Source organism: Eleutherodactylus coqui, chromosome 5, assembly GCF_035609145.1.
Source record: "Eleutherodactylus coqui strain aEleCoq1 chromosome 5, aEleCoq1.hap1, whole genome shotgun sequence".
In the NCBI taxonomy this organism is placed as follows: Eukaryota; Metazoa; Chordata; class Amphibia; order Anura; family Eleutherodactylidae; genus Eleutherodactylus; species Eleutherodactylus coqui.
The window spans coordinates 242,740,947-242,754,209 of NC_089841.1; positions in this window are offsets into that span (position 1 = coordinate 242,740,947).

Genomic DNA, 13,263 nt, shown 5'->3' on the forward strand with positions numbered 1-13,263 from the left:
TAATGCATTTTGAAAATGATATAAGTCATAAAGCATATCTGATCAGCATGAATGCATATGAAGTGGCTCATGAAGGTTCGAGCTCTAAGCACTCAATTCCAAATGGAGTAGAGATGAGTCAAACCAACCACAAAAAAGTATCAGGAGACAATAAGGAATAACAAGCTGTGCATGAAGAAGCAGTGCCAGGCAGCTGCTCTTTCTGTCTGATTCTGCAAATATGTTAACTCTTTCCAAGGGTTGGAAAAGACAAAATGAAACTCCATGTTGCCGGAGCTTTAACGCCTTAAGAACCCGGTTCATTTTAAGGATGCAGAATGGTGCACTACAAAAGCCATCGCTTTTTACATTTTTCTTGATATCACTTTTTGACCTCTTGTTCTCAAGACTTATTGTTTTTGTGATATACTTGCACATATAACACAGTGTTATTTTCTACATCCAAAAGGCTGATGAACACCACAGATATGTAAAGAGCGGTGCGACCAACAGTGAACCCTACATAAATGTGAAGCAACAAGAGGTTAAAGCTCACATACAAAAGAAGTTTGCACATAAATTGCACAACACTGAATATATAAATGTCAAAACCCTAATGCTGGGTTCACACTGGGCGTATTCCCGTCGGAATATCGTTAAATTCAGGTCAACCTAAAAATCATTGTTTGGTCTTATCAGGACCACATGCTGAGATAGTGCTGATAGCATTGTTACAAGAGATGAGCGAACGTACTCGGTAAGGGCGATTTCGCAATCGAGCACCGCGATTTTCGAGTACTTTACTACTCGGGTGCGCTGTGGGGCGGGGGGTTGCAGAGGGGAGCGGGGGCTAGCAGCGGGGAACAGGGGGGAGCCCTCTCTCTCTCCCTCTCCCCCCCACTCCCCGCTGCAACCCCCCGCTCACCCACAGCACACCCGAGTACTTTTCACCCGAGTAGTGAAGTACTCGAAAATCGCGGTGCTCGATTGCGAAATCGCCCTTACCGAGTACGTTCGCTCATCTCTAATTGTTACCCATTGGAGAACAAAGGAGCTGAATGGAGATAATAGCCCTCCAGTTATTATCTGCATTCAGCTAAAGGCTTCATTTACACGCTAATAAGCTATTACGTAGCTGAGTAGCTACTTAATAGTTTATGCAAAATGATCGCTCAAAGCTGTCACTCAAACTGTCGTTTAAGTGATCTTTAAGCGATCATCGCTCCGTGTAAACGGGCCTTCAATCTTTCAGTCGTTTGAAAGATTATATTTGCGTGTAAAGGGGCCTTTAGTGATATGGTGTATAAAAAGGATTATTTATGCCAGCAAATAATATATATGAAAATATATACATGCAAGTCTTAATCTTCATTGAGAGAAAAATTGAATAAGCATTGGATACACGAGAGACAAGAACCAATGATATCTAATATAGTGACAAATTAGAACCTGTAGCAAAACAAGCATGGAAACCCCACGCACATCACCGAGTGAGGCTTCATCAAGGGAACAACCAAATTATTGTTGTTCAATTTTTGTAAGTGAAGATCCAGACATGTATGTGTATGTGTATGTACACATATATATATATATATATATATATATATATATACACAGTATATAGGCAATTAGTCTGGACAGGGTGGCGGTTCAGTCCACAACTTTACCCTAGTTCTTAGGAAGCTCGGCTGTAGGTACTGACCCTGTTACTGGAGCAATTGTTTAAAACAAAAACTTTTTGTTTTAAACACTTATGTTTACTCCTTTAAAACCATTAACATCATTAAAAGGTGACTTTTGAATTTTGATAATAATTAACAGTAATAGCATTGTAAGCTTTGTAATATGATGCATAATACCCGGTGTATGCAAAATGTATATATACCTACCCTAACAGTCATTCTCTCAGGACATACTGGAGGAAGAGGGTGGGGGGGCTGGAGCTGTTGTTAAAACAGTTAATTGGATGACGCAGGAATCCTCTTTTCTTTGTTGATGGTTGGCACAAACAGACTGCTGTATCCATGTGATTACAGTGCTATACTAATTACATTATTAATGGCTCCTTAGTATGTTACAACCTTGATCTTTTCTTTTTATTGAAAGAGATGCAAGTAAATGGGAATAATACTTGTCATTCTGCCAGCACTGGCTGCATAATTTAGACTTTACAGTACCTGTGTTCCCTGAATATATCCATTACACGGACCTTCAAAGTCAAAATTGGTCTTCCCTAAATTGATACAATGTTATCTCTCCTATACCCCTCCTTAGGAGAGAAACCTACTGATGAAGGAGCTCAATGTCATTCTCTAGTAGCTCATTAACCATTAGCTTAATAACTTTCCGTAATTGTGGGGAGCAAGAAAGAGGAATTCCCTGGCCGAATTGATCTGTCTCATAAAGGAACCAAACAGCATCGAATGGACTCCATTGACTATAATGGGGTTCGGTTGGTCTTCTCTTTGCTGCCCGGCATTTTACCGGAAGAAAAAAGGGTTGCATGCAGTGTTAGTTCTTCCGGTATTTAGTACCGGATCTATGATGGAACCTCCGAAAGCGGCTTTACTCAGAATTCTATATGACTATGTTCACAAAGGAAAAATCTGCAGCAGAAAAATCCAGAGTGGATTTACGTCATTATCCACAGCAGAAATCCATCGCTGAGTTGTGGATTTATGCAGCAGATTTACATTTGCAGCTGTCAGGGATCCGTATGCCAATTTAGCTCGGCTCAATGGAGTAAATGCACATGCAGATTTCCCAATGTGGATACCATGTCAAGAAGTGACATGTCATTCCTTTTTCTTTCCGCATGCTGGTTTCAATTCCACACATAGATGATATACACACCAAAGAAACTATGACGCGAATTTCCATTGAAATCAATGGCTCACTTTAAAGGAGTTATCCTGTCCTAAAAAGTAAACTTTTTACAAACTTATAGCGACATATCAGACTTTTGATTGGTGCCATCTGGGTGGTGAGACAGCCAACAATTGCTAAAACAAACACACAGAGGCACTCCTGTGAACACAGTGCCCATTCAGCTGTTTCCATCACTGCCTGGAGCAGTGTACGGGCTCCATAGAAGGTCTAAGGAGTCCACACAATGGCAGATGAATGGGCATAGCATGTTCATTTTCGCAATCGGTGGGAGTCTCAGCACCAACCCTCCACCGATCAAAACTTTTGACATGTCTTTATAACATGTCAAAAGTTTTTTTAAAAATTCAGTTACCCTTTAAAAATTAATGGCCTCTCCTCAAAAGGAGTAATGAAACGATGTGTCTTCCAAGATAGATTCAAACCCTTTGTAGAACATGTGCAGAAATGATTACTAATAGGTACCTGTTTTACTTTTGCGCATGATATATTTTTATTCACTGCTTCGCGTGCCGCGGTCACTGATGTTATTATATCGGATATTATAATGAATTCAGCCACTCTATCGTAATCATCTCATCTGCTATACATTTCGAGTTGCTAGCTGATCTGTTTCCTGGATGCTGTGTTCATTTAATTAGAGCACTTTACTCACCACTGAACACTGAAAGACAATTAAACGGAGGTAAATTGTAGCTTTTGGAAATTGGCACATATTCTGTTTATAGAAAAACTTATTTACTCTCTGGAGAAAAATCTGCAAATTAACTGGAAACGGCTAATTCTGCTACACACCATAATGAATCTGAAATATTGTATTCCACTATCAGGATAAGCATCTATCTCATACAATGGTTAACTAGTACGGGTCTGAAGTGTGTGTTATGGTTCTTTCATATGAGCCGATTATCATTTCAGCAACCAAATGAGCAAACGATCTAACGACTTATTTGGTTTCACGCAATAACTGTTTACCTGTAACTATAATCATTTACATTTCTCGCCATCTAGCTCTTTTGCTGTATTATTTGGTAGTGTTTAAATGCTTGCTTATGGGGTGGGCGTAGAAAGCCGTTAGTATGGTTTGTGGAAGTATGTGATTGGCTGTTGGAAGAACAAAAAAAAGTTTTAACACGCCCACATAGTGCTTTACTATTGGCTGTTACGCCATAAAGAGCGGAATAAAAGCTTCGAAGAAACATTCGCTATTCTGATCATCTGAACAGTGCCATTGACATCTATGAGAAGGTACTTTATTTGCTACTTCGCTACTTCAAAAGATTTGTCACATTCCAGTCAGCATACGGTCAACTCTTTGCCAGCACACCTTTGTTTTTGTGGGTTTTATTCTGACTAGTCAGGATTACCATCTCCTGTGCTTACTAGTTCATGTTAATTAGTCCTGCAGCTGTCAGTGAGGTGTTCCTAGTAAGTGACAGTTCTGTCAACCAGTCAGCTTCTCCCTTTTCCCTATATAATCCAGCACTTCCTGGTTGGGAGTTGGTGGTTATTTTTCAGTGTTCCCTGAGCAGTCAGCCTGCTCAGGGCTCTTGTGTGTCTGGCTCTTGTGTTTGGGTTTGTTCCCGGCTTATATTTGTTGTTTGTCTAGTATTCTATTTTTCTTGTCTTTTAGTCATTGTCTGCCTTTGTTTGTTCTTGGGTTGCCAGCACTCTGGTACCCCTTGGACCCCCGTCCTGTCCTCATGAAAGGAAGTGGTGCCATCCCTTTTGGGAAAAGTGCTCCTCTGTGGGGTGAGTTCAGTCTGAAGGGTTCAGAGTGCCCCACACTGTCCATTGCCTCACTTTTTTGTTCGGCCTGCATTTACCCACTCGTATAACAAGCTTAAAAGTCTGTTCTGGCTGCCCCTGTACCAAGGCAGCTCAGGCTTTCATTGGAAGTCCAAGACAAATGTAACAAGATTGTTCGATGTCTGTACAACAGAACAAGGATAACTTGATTATCTGGAAGTATTGTGCACTTTGAAGTAATATTTTAAACGATTTATACAGTTCCAACCCTATAGGTGAGATTTCTTGCTTGCACTTTCTTTCTGTTGCATAAAGTGTTACAAAAGTGAGGTGTCCTTCATAGTAGCGTGCAAAAATGTCTCACCGGCAGCTCTTGGCTTCATACAGGTCTTCATACTGCTCATTATAGTCCTTGGTATTCCATGGTTTAAAGAATTAGGAAAGTGAGGTATCCTTATGATTAACAAGATAATGATAATTACCCTAGGCATAGATGAAAGCAATGTAGGTAACATTAGTGGCAACCATGGAGTCTGATTAATAACAGGTGCTCATTTTTTGACTTCTACAAGGAGAGTTGGACATTGCAAGCAACTATGCAAGCAAGTGTCCACATGTTATTGCATCCAGGGTAGAACTACAATGACAATACTGGTAACTGATGATGAACACCTGGGGACAAGCAGAGGCAAGATGGAAAAAAAAGCTGACAGTCAGATGAGGACAACCAAAGCCATAAGAGCAGGTTGTTGGGTACAACTGTTGATGGCACTTAGAGAGTTGTCAGTGAAAAGTATGTCAGATATGCACCCCGTCAGTAGAAGCCCAACCCAGATTATTGATTGAAGGGGTTGTCCCGCGAAAGCAAGTGGGGTTGCACACTTCTGTATGGCCATATTAATGCACTTTGTAATATACATCATGCATTAAATATTAGCCATACAGAAGTTATACACTTACCCCCTCCGGTGCTGGCGTCCCCGTCTCCATGGCGCCGACCAAAGCCGCCTTCTGCCTGGATTAGACGCGCTTGCGCAGTCTGCCCTCTTCTGTCCGGCTCCAGCGTGCTCGCGCCGAAGCGGCCCCTTCAGCGCAAGCGCGTCTAATCCAGGCAGAAGGCGGGTTTGGTCGGCACCATGGAGATGGGGACGCCAGCACCGGAGGGGGTAAGTGTATAACTTCTGTATGGCTAATATTTAATGCACAATGTACATTACAAAGTGCATTAATATGGCCATACAGAAGTGTATAACCCCACTTGCTGCCGCGGGACAACCCCTTTAAGGTGATCTGTCTCTTTAACTTATAGTTGTCCATCCAGCATAAAGTTGCTCAGAAAATGGACATTTTAAATCACTAGTTTAATGTCAGCTTTTCAGTGTGGATTCTACCTATAAAACTGCAACTGTAAACAGCAGCTAAGCCCCAGATTTTGCTGTGAATATGCCCAGAAATTAGCTCTTATCAATGGGGAAAAATCTGCATACGCAATTTATAATGAGGATTCACATTAAGAAGTGACAAGCCACACCTTTTTTTTCCTTTGAGGTGGATTTCAAATCCACAACAGAATTGTCATGAAAACAGTGATGCGAATTCCCATTTAATTGAATGGGACATGGGTTTGGCATGGATTTTGGTGCATAACCAATGACAGCATCCGCCGTGTATCAATTTAAGTATCTTTGCCCTTACAGCTGTGAAGAGGAACTCTGGCTCTACTATAGATAATATCAAGTTCATTAGAAAATGCAGGCACTCTGACCCCCATTTATCGAAAGTGGTGTCATTGTAGCCAATGTATGAGATAAAACTGAGCTGAAATTCTAATTTATTGACAACTGTAGACAAATACATGTTCTAGGCCAGGGTCTGTATAAAATAGATTTGTGACTTTTTCCTCATTTGCAACTTTTTTAAAGTGGCTTTTAATAAATTTAAGTTTATCCAAATGATGGCCAAGTAATAAGCCACACCCACTATTCTCTGCATTATTACAAATTGACATGCATGCAGCAAATGGCTCTAAATTCTGGTGCAAGTGGTTAATAAATATATCGCAGAGCAGATAAAACAATTTTGATGTTAGTACAATGATATATGTGCTATAGGAGCTCACATTCTTATGGAAACTTGTTTTAGTTTATAAACCATTACTGCTTTATCCTCTACAGTCTTATGGAACCCCGAAGATAATATGACATTGATTTTTATAATATCATGATATAGCAATATAATAGAGGACTTGCTTACCACTGGCACAGTTTACGTTTAACTCAGCCTTGAAACATTTGGACATTTCTAAAAAATTACGTTGGTTTTCAAATTTTGAGACTAAAAATCTTTTCTTGCTCTGATAACTCCAATGCTTTCAATATTTTAAGAAGGATTCTGAGTAGAGATGAGCGAGCGTACTCGGAAAAGCACTACTCGCTCGAGTAATTTGCTTTATCCGAGTATCGCTGTGCTCGTCCCTGAAGATTCGGGTGCCGGCACGGAGCGGGGAGCTGCAGGGGAGAGCGGGGAGGAACGGAGGGGAGATCTTTCTCTCCCTCTCTCCCGCCCGCTCTCCCCTGCTCCCCGCTGCGACTCACCTGTCAGCCGCAGCGGCACCCGAATCTTCAGGGACGAGCACAGTGATACTCGGATAAAGCAAATTACTCGAGCGAGTAGTGCTTTTCCGAGTACGCTCGCTCATCTCTAATTCTGAGTAGAAATGTAAAACCATTTCCGCCAATTTATCTAATATTTATATATTAAAAATTATGAAATGAAAAATGAACCTGAAAAATATGGAGCAGTCTGCCTAACAGTTATTGATGGATAATACTTCCATTTATGGAAATCTAATTATAATATAATATTCATCAAGAACTTTGTTTCAGTCATAGTGATCAAGTAAGCTTTTAAAAACCTGAAACTTAATCAAAGGGAACCATAATGGAATCATGCTAGTTAGCACTAATATTCCTAAATACACTTTAATGTTCTTTTTTTTTTATTTTGTCTGGGTTATATACAGCATTGAATATTTAGACCCATACAGCTATTTTTTGTGTATGCAAGTGTGAATACCAGTCCATGCCACATGTTATCTGTATATATAAAGGTGAAAGCCCTCACTGACTGACTAATTCACTCACTCACTAACAGACTGATTCGTCACTAATTCTCTAACTTTCCGGCGTCGTACAAACATGAAATATGGCAGGAGCATTCTTTAGATTCTAAATAGGAAAAATAAAGGGGTTACAACTCGATTATTCTATTTTAAGTGCAAAAGTATTGGCACCCCTGTGTAATGTACCTAATCTAATTCTCTAACTTTCCGATGTTGTACAAACATGAAATTTGGCATGAACATTCTATAGGTCCTAAATAGGAAAAGTAAAGGAGTCACAACTCAATTATTCAATGCTAAGTGCAAAAGCATTGGCAATCCTATGTAATGTATCTTCCCAGTGTCGTACAAACATGAAATTTGGCACAACCATTCTTTAGGTCCTAAAAAGGAAAAGTACAGGGGTCACAACTTGATTATTCAATGCTAAGTACAGAACTATTGGCACCCCTATATAATGTAACTTTCCGGTGTCGTACAAACATGAAATTTGGCACAACCATTCCTTAGGTCCAAAATAGGAAATGTAAAGTGGTCACAACACGGTTATTCAATGTTAAGTGCAAAAGTATTGGCGCCCTTGTGTAATGTGCCTAATCTAATTCTCTAACTTCCCAGTGTCGCACAAACATGAAATTTGGCACGGCTGTTCCTTGGGTCCTAAATAGGAAAAGTAAAGGGGTCACAACCCGATTATTCAATGCTAATTGCAAAAGTAAGTGCACCCCTATGTAATGTAACTTCCCGGTGTTGTACAAGTGTGAAATTTGACGCAGGCATTCTTTAGGTCCTCAATTAGGAAAGTGGGAGGGGTGGCATATTCTGCAAAAATTGTGCAAAAGTCTTAGACAGGTGTGGAAAAAATGCTGCAAAGTTAGAATGCTTTCACAAATCAATGCATTAATGGTTTATTTTTGTCAATTAACAAAATGCAAAGTGAATGAACAAAACAGAAATCAAAATCAAATCAATATTTAGTGTGACCACACTTTATCTTCAATGTAGCCTTAATTCTTCTCAGTACACTTGCACAAAGTCAGGGATTTTGTAGGATTATAGTCAGGTGTATAATTAATTATGCAGGTGATAATGATCATCATTTTCAAATGTAGGTTGAAATAGTCATTAACTGAAACAGAAACAGCTGTGTAGAAGACTTAAAAATGAGTGAGGAACAACCAAACGCTGATACAAAGGTGAGGTTGTGGAAGACAGTTTCATGTTACAGGTCATACACTATGGTAAAACTGAGCACAGTAACAAGACAGACACAAGTTAAGGTAGTTATAGTGCATCAGCAAGCTCTCTTCCAGGCAAAATTTTGAAAGTAGACTGGGGTTTAAAGATGTGCTTTTTAAGCTCTTTTGAACAAGCACAGAGAAATAGGCAACACTGAGGACTGTAAATGCAGTGGTTGGCTAAGGAAACTTAGTGCAGTGGATGAAAAACACATCATGCTTACTTCCCTTTGAATTTAGAAGATGCCCAACATTACCATCAGCTCAGAACCGGCATGAACCAGTGGGACCCAGATACAACTACCTACTGTTCTAAGATGTCTGACCAGAAGTGGTCTTCATGAAAGAATTGCGGCCATAATGTCATACCTTTAACATAGAAACAATGTCACATGACTAAATTATGTTTGATGAAAAAAGTTTGGCGCCATGTTTGCCAGTAGAGAAAAATGTGATTGTTCCCAGCAACAGAAGCCAAGTAATCTTGTAGATATAATACCTTTTAATGGCCAACAAAAATACATTAATGTTCAGTGACGAGGGGACTCCCCACGGGTATGAAGGTATCCTGCGGGGAGTAAAAAATCCCCTGCCACTACTGTGACAGCGGTGGCAGGGGATTCTTTACTCCCCACGGGGAGTCCCCTTGGCATTGATCACTGTGACAGTGCTGTTAGTGTTCAGTGACAAGGGGACTCCCTGTGGGGAATATTTACATGGCAGCGGTGTAAAGGTGAGTATATATTATATTTTATTTTTTTACACTAACAGGGATGATTTTCAGGGAAGGGGTTATACTTAAAACGATTCCCCGAAAATCACTGCAGGGGTTGCCGGCAGCCCATTGCTTTCAATGGCCACAGTTGCGTGAGTGCGCGGTTTTGTGCACACCTATGTACAGCACACGCTCGTGTGAATGCACCCTAAGATATATGAATCTCTGTAACAGAAAAACAAAAGTTCCAACACTATAAAGATATATTTAAAAAATGTATCAGCACAAAATTTTGAATCTAAAACTTCAAATATTTTTATATAGTTATTCAGTTAAGCCTAAGAAACCTTTTTTTCGTGAAGCAAAATAACTATAATTGATGTTTTGTATGTAATAATACAATCTACCAACTTTACATTGAATGGTGCACTTTATCTGGTTCCCAAGGCTGTATGCAACATTTACTTAGAGATAAAATTATATATTATACTTTTTGCTTTGGTAAAGCAGTCTGATTTGATCTGCAATTTTGTAACTTTTGTCTGTTGTTTTTAATAAAGAGGTGTTTCGGAATGGATTTTTTTTTCTGCAAATTCTGAAAATGACCTTCAAAATTTCTTATCACGTCAGGTTTTTACAAATCACGAAAATGTTAAAAAAAAAGTACTTTTTTAATTACATTGATATATGACAACATTTGTAACGTGTAAAAATGTTCTCTGGAGGGATGGAATGAATGTGCAAGGAATAGATAAACATAAATACATAGCTGATTACAAAAATGAAATTGATTTATCTGCATTGTGTTAAGATTTGCCGCACTCACAAAGCTTAAACATGAGAGAAAGTTATCTTGGCACGCCAGTATGGCTCCTGCCGCACACCACCTCTCCCTTCTTTCTTTATGGTGACCATTCGGTTGTTTCTTCGTGGCGTGCACAATGGCTTCACGTGGTTGGGTCAATCATCCAGACATATTTTGCTACAAATGTGGCTGCTACACAACAGGAAAACGGAAGAAAAATATTACGCCTTTCGTGAAAAATGCTTATTTTTAATGCTTTGGGATTCAACTAGCAGATCAGAACAAAGCATAGGCTCGTCACAAAGTGTGTTGTGCATGTGTGGAGGGGTTGAGGAACTGGAAAAGTGTAAAAAGGGAATCATTGCCATTTGGTGTACCCATGGTGTGGTGTAAGCCAAGAAATCACAGTGACGACTGCTGCTTCTGCACAGTGAAGATCGTGGGCCATACCAGTGTAACATTGTGTGTCCCAATATGCAATCTGCCATGAGACCAGTGACCCACAGTGAACCCATTCCTGTGCCATCCCCGTCCAATGAGAAGCCCCCAACAGACACCAATTCAGATGGTGATACAAGTGATGTGATGTACCAACCAGACAGTATGGAGGATGAAACCCCAGTGCCATTTACCCAGCATCAACTGAATGACTTGATTCGCGGTCTGAATTTACCTAAAGACGCATCAGAGTTGTTAGGATCCCGACTTCATGAAAATAATTCACTGTGTCTGTAGCAGGAAAATCTCGTATTTGAGATTTTCCTGCTACAGACAACGATAAGCATAATTGCTTCAGTTTTTTTCTTGAGGTAAGCGGTTTGGTATATTGTCAAGACATTCCAGCAGTCATGAAATACTTCAACATTAATTACAATTCAGGAGAGTGGAGGTTGTTTATAGATGCCAGCAAATCCAGTTTAAAAGGTGTTTTATTACACAATACTAAGATCCATCCATCCATTCCAGCAGCACATTCTGTGACTATGAAAGAGACATGAAAACCTTACATTTCTCGTCCGTATCATTGGGGGACACAGCCAGACCATGGGATATAGCCACTGCCACGCTGCTGCGCCCCACCCACAGAAGAAAAGGTGGCACAACCCTGCACTTGCGCATTGGAGTTGTTGGCCTGCCAGCAATAGGGTTCCCTCCTTCTGGAGTGGCTCCCCTCCTGGTGACGGCGAGCGCAGGGGGAACACTGCTGGAGCCGGACGGGGAGAAGGGTGCGGAACGCTGGGAGTATCGAGGATTCCCCCCCCCCCGGGTCTGCAAGGATGGCTGTCAGGTACCCCTTAGGCTGGCCCCACGGATGGTTGGACAGGGAGCCCCATGGTGCTTCCTAGGGGAGCAACAGCAGGCACAGCCCTCAAGCTGTGAGAAGCGGCCGACAGAGGCTGCATTTACCTGTGGCAGCGGGGAGCCGGCGGCGGGCAGCGGGGAGCCGGCGGCGAGCTGTGGATGGAGCACAGTCCGGGGCTGAGCGGGACGTGGGGCCGCGGCAACGGTAGGACACCGGCACAATGCTGTACGTGTCGGCTGCGGCTGCAGCATGGAGCGTGCGGGGACGGCGGCTTGCCGGGGCATGGCGTCGTCCCGGGGCGCACAGCAGAACTCCCGTGCGGGCAGGCGGAACCCCGCTGTAAAAATTGTATCCTGGGTCTGCAGGCCCCAGGAACGTCTGTGCCCCCCGCCGCCCCTGTGAAGCAGGCGGCCGAGCCTGAGTGGGCGAGGTCCCTTACCGCAGCGGTCTTTGGCTTAGCCAGCACGTCGGCGGCAATATTGCGCCGCTTGCACTCCGACACAGAAGCTTCTTCCCCTGAGCGGTCACAGGGAATGTCGCAGAAGAGACGGAAATCCCACAGGCGTGAGGAATCCTCTCATAGGTCTCGTCACTCCAGGGGGTCCTCCAGGTCCTCTAGGTCCCGCCGCTCGAGGGAGTCCTTCTATAGGTCCCACAGTTCCAGGGAGTCTACCCGTAGGTCCCACTGTTCTAGGGAATCCTACCGACGGTCTCGGTACGCTGCGAGGTCCTCTCGGTCTCACGCAGCCCCCCCCCCCACGTTCCTCATGCTCATCGGCGTCTCAGTCTATGGCTTAGGTGCAACAGCCGCACTCACCAGTGAAGGAGAGTAGTGGATCAGAGGAGGAACGCTCACATGCGTCATCGCTTTTGGATTTGGACGAGGAGCAGGTTTCTAAGCTGGCTACGTTGATGGACAGCCTGGTGGTGGCGGTAAAGGACACGCTGCAGGTAGCAGAGGAACCAGTGGAGGTTTCACCGGCGGCCGTGTCATTTAAACGGCAGAAGCATCCGCGTCAATTCTTCCCTTCCCATCGGGACTTTGATGAAGTCCTAGAAAGGGAATGGGAGGTTCCGAATAAACGATTCAGGTCACCAGGTAAATCCTGTGAGGTTACATATCCCTTCCCAGAGGATCTCGTGAGGAAGTGGTCAGTTCCTCCGGTAGTGGATCCACCTGTATCGCGGTTGTCTAGGAATACCGCGCTGCCCACAGCCGACGTTGCGGCACTGACATACCCGCAGGATAGAAAGCTGGACTCTTTGGCAAAGTCGTTATTTCAAGCGGTTGGCACCGCATTGCGACCCACTTTTGCTTCCGCCTGGGTAAGCAAGGCGTCGGTAGCATGGGTAAAGCAACTACGCAAGGATATCCTTGCGGGGGGTACGCCCAACAAATTGCTGGAGGTCACAGACAACATTATTCAGGCTGGGAAGTTTGTCTGTGCGGCGAATCTGGATTCGGCA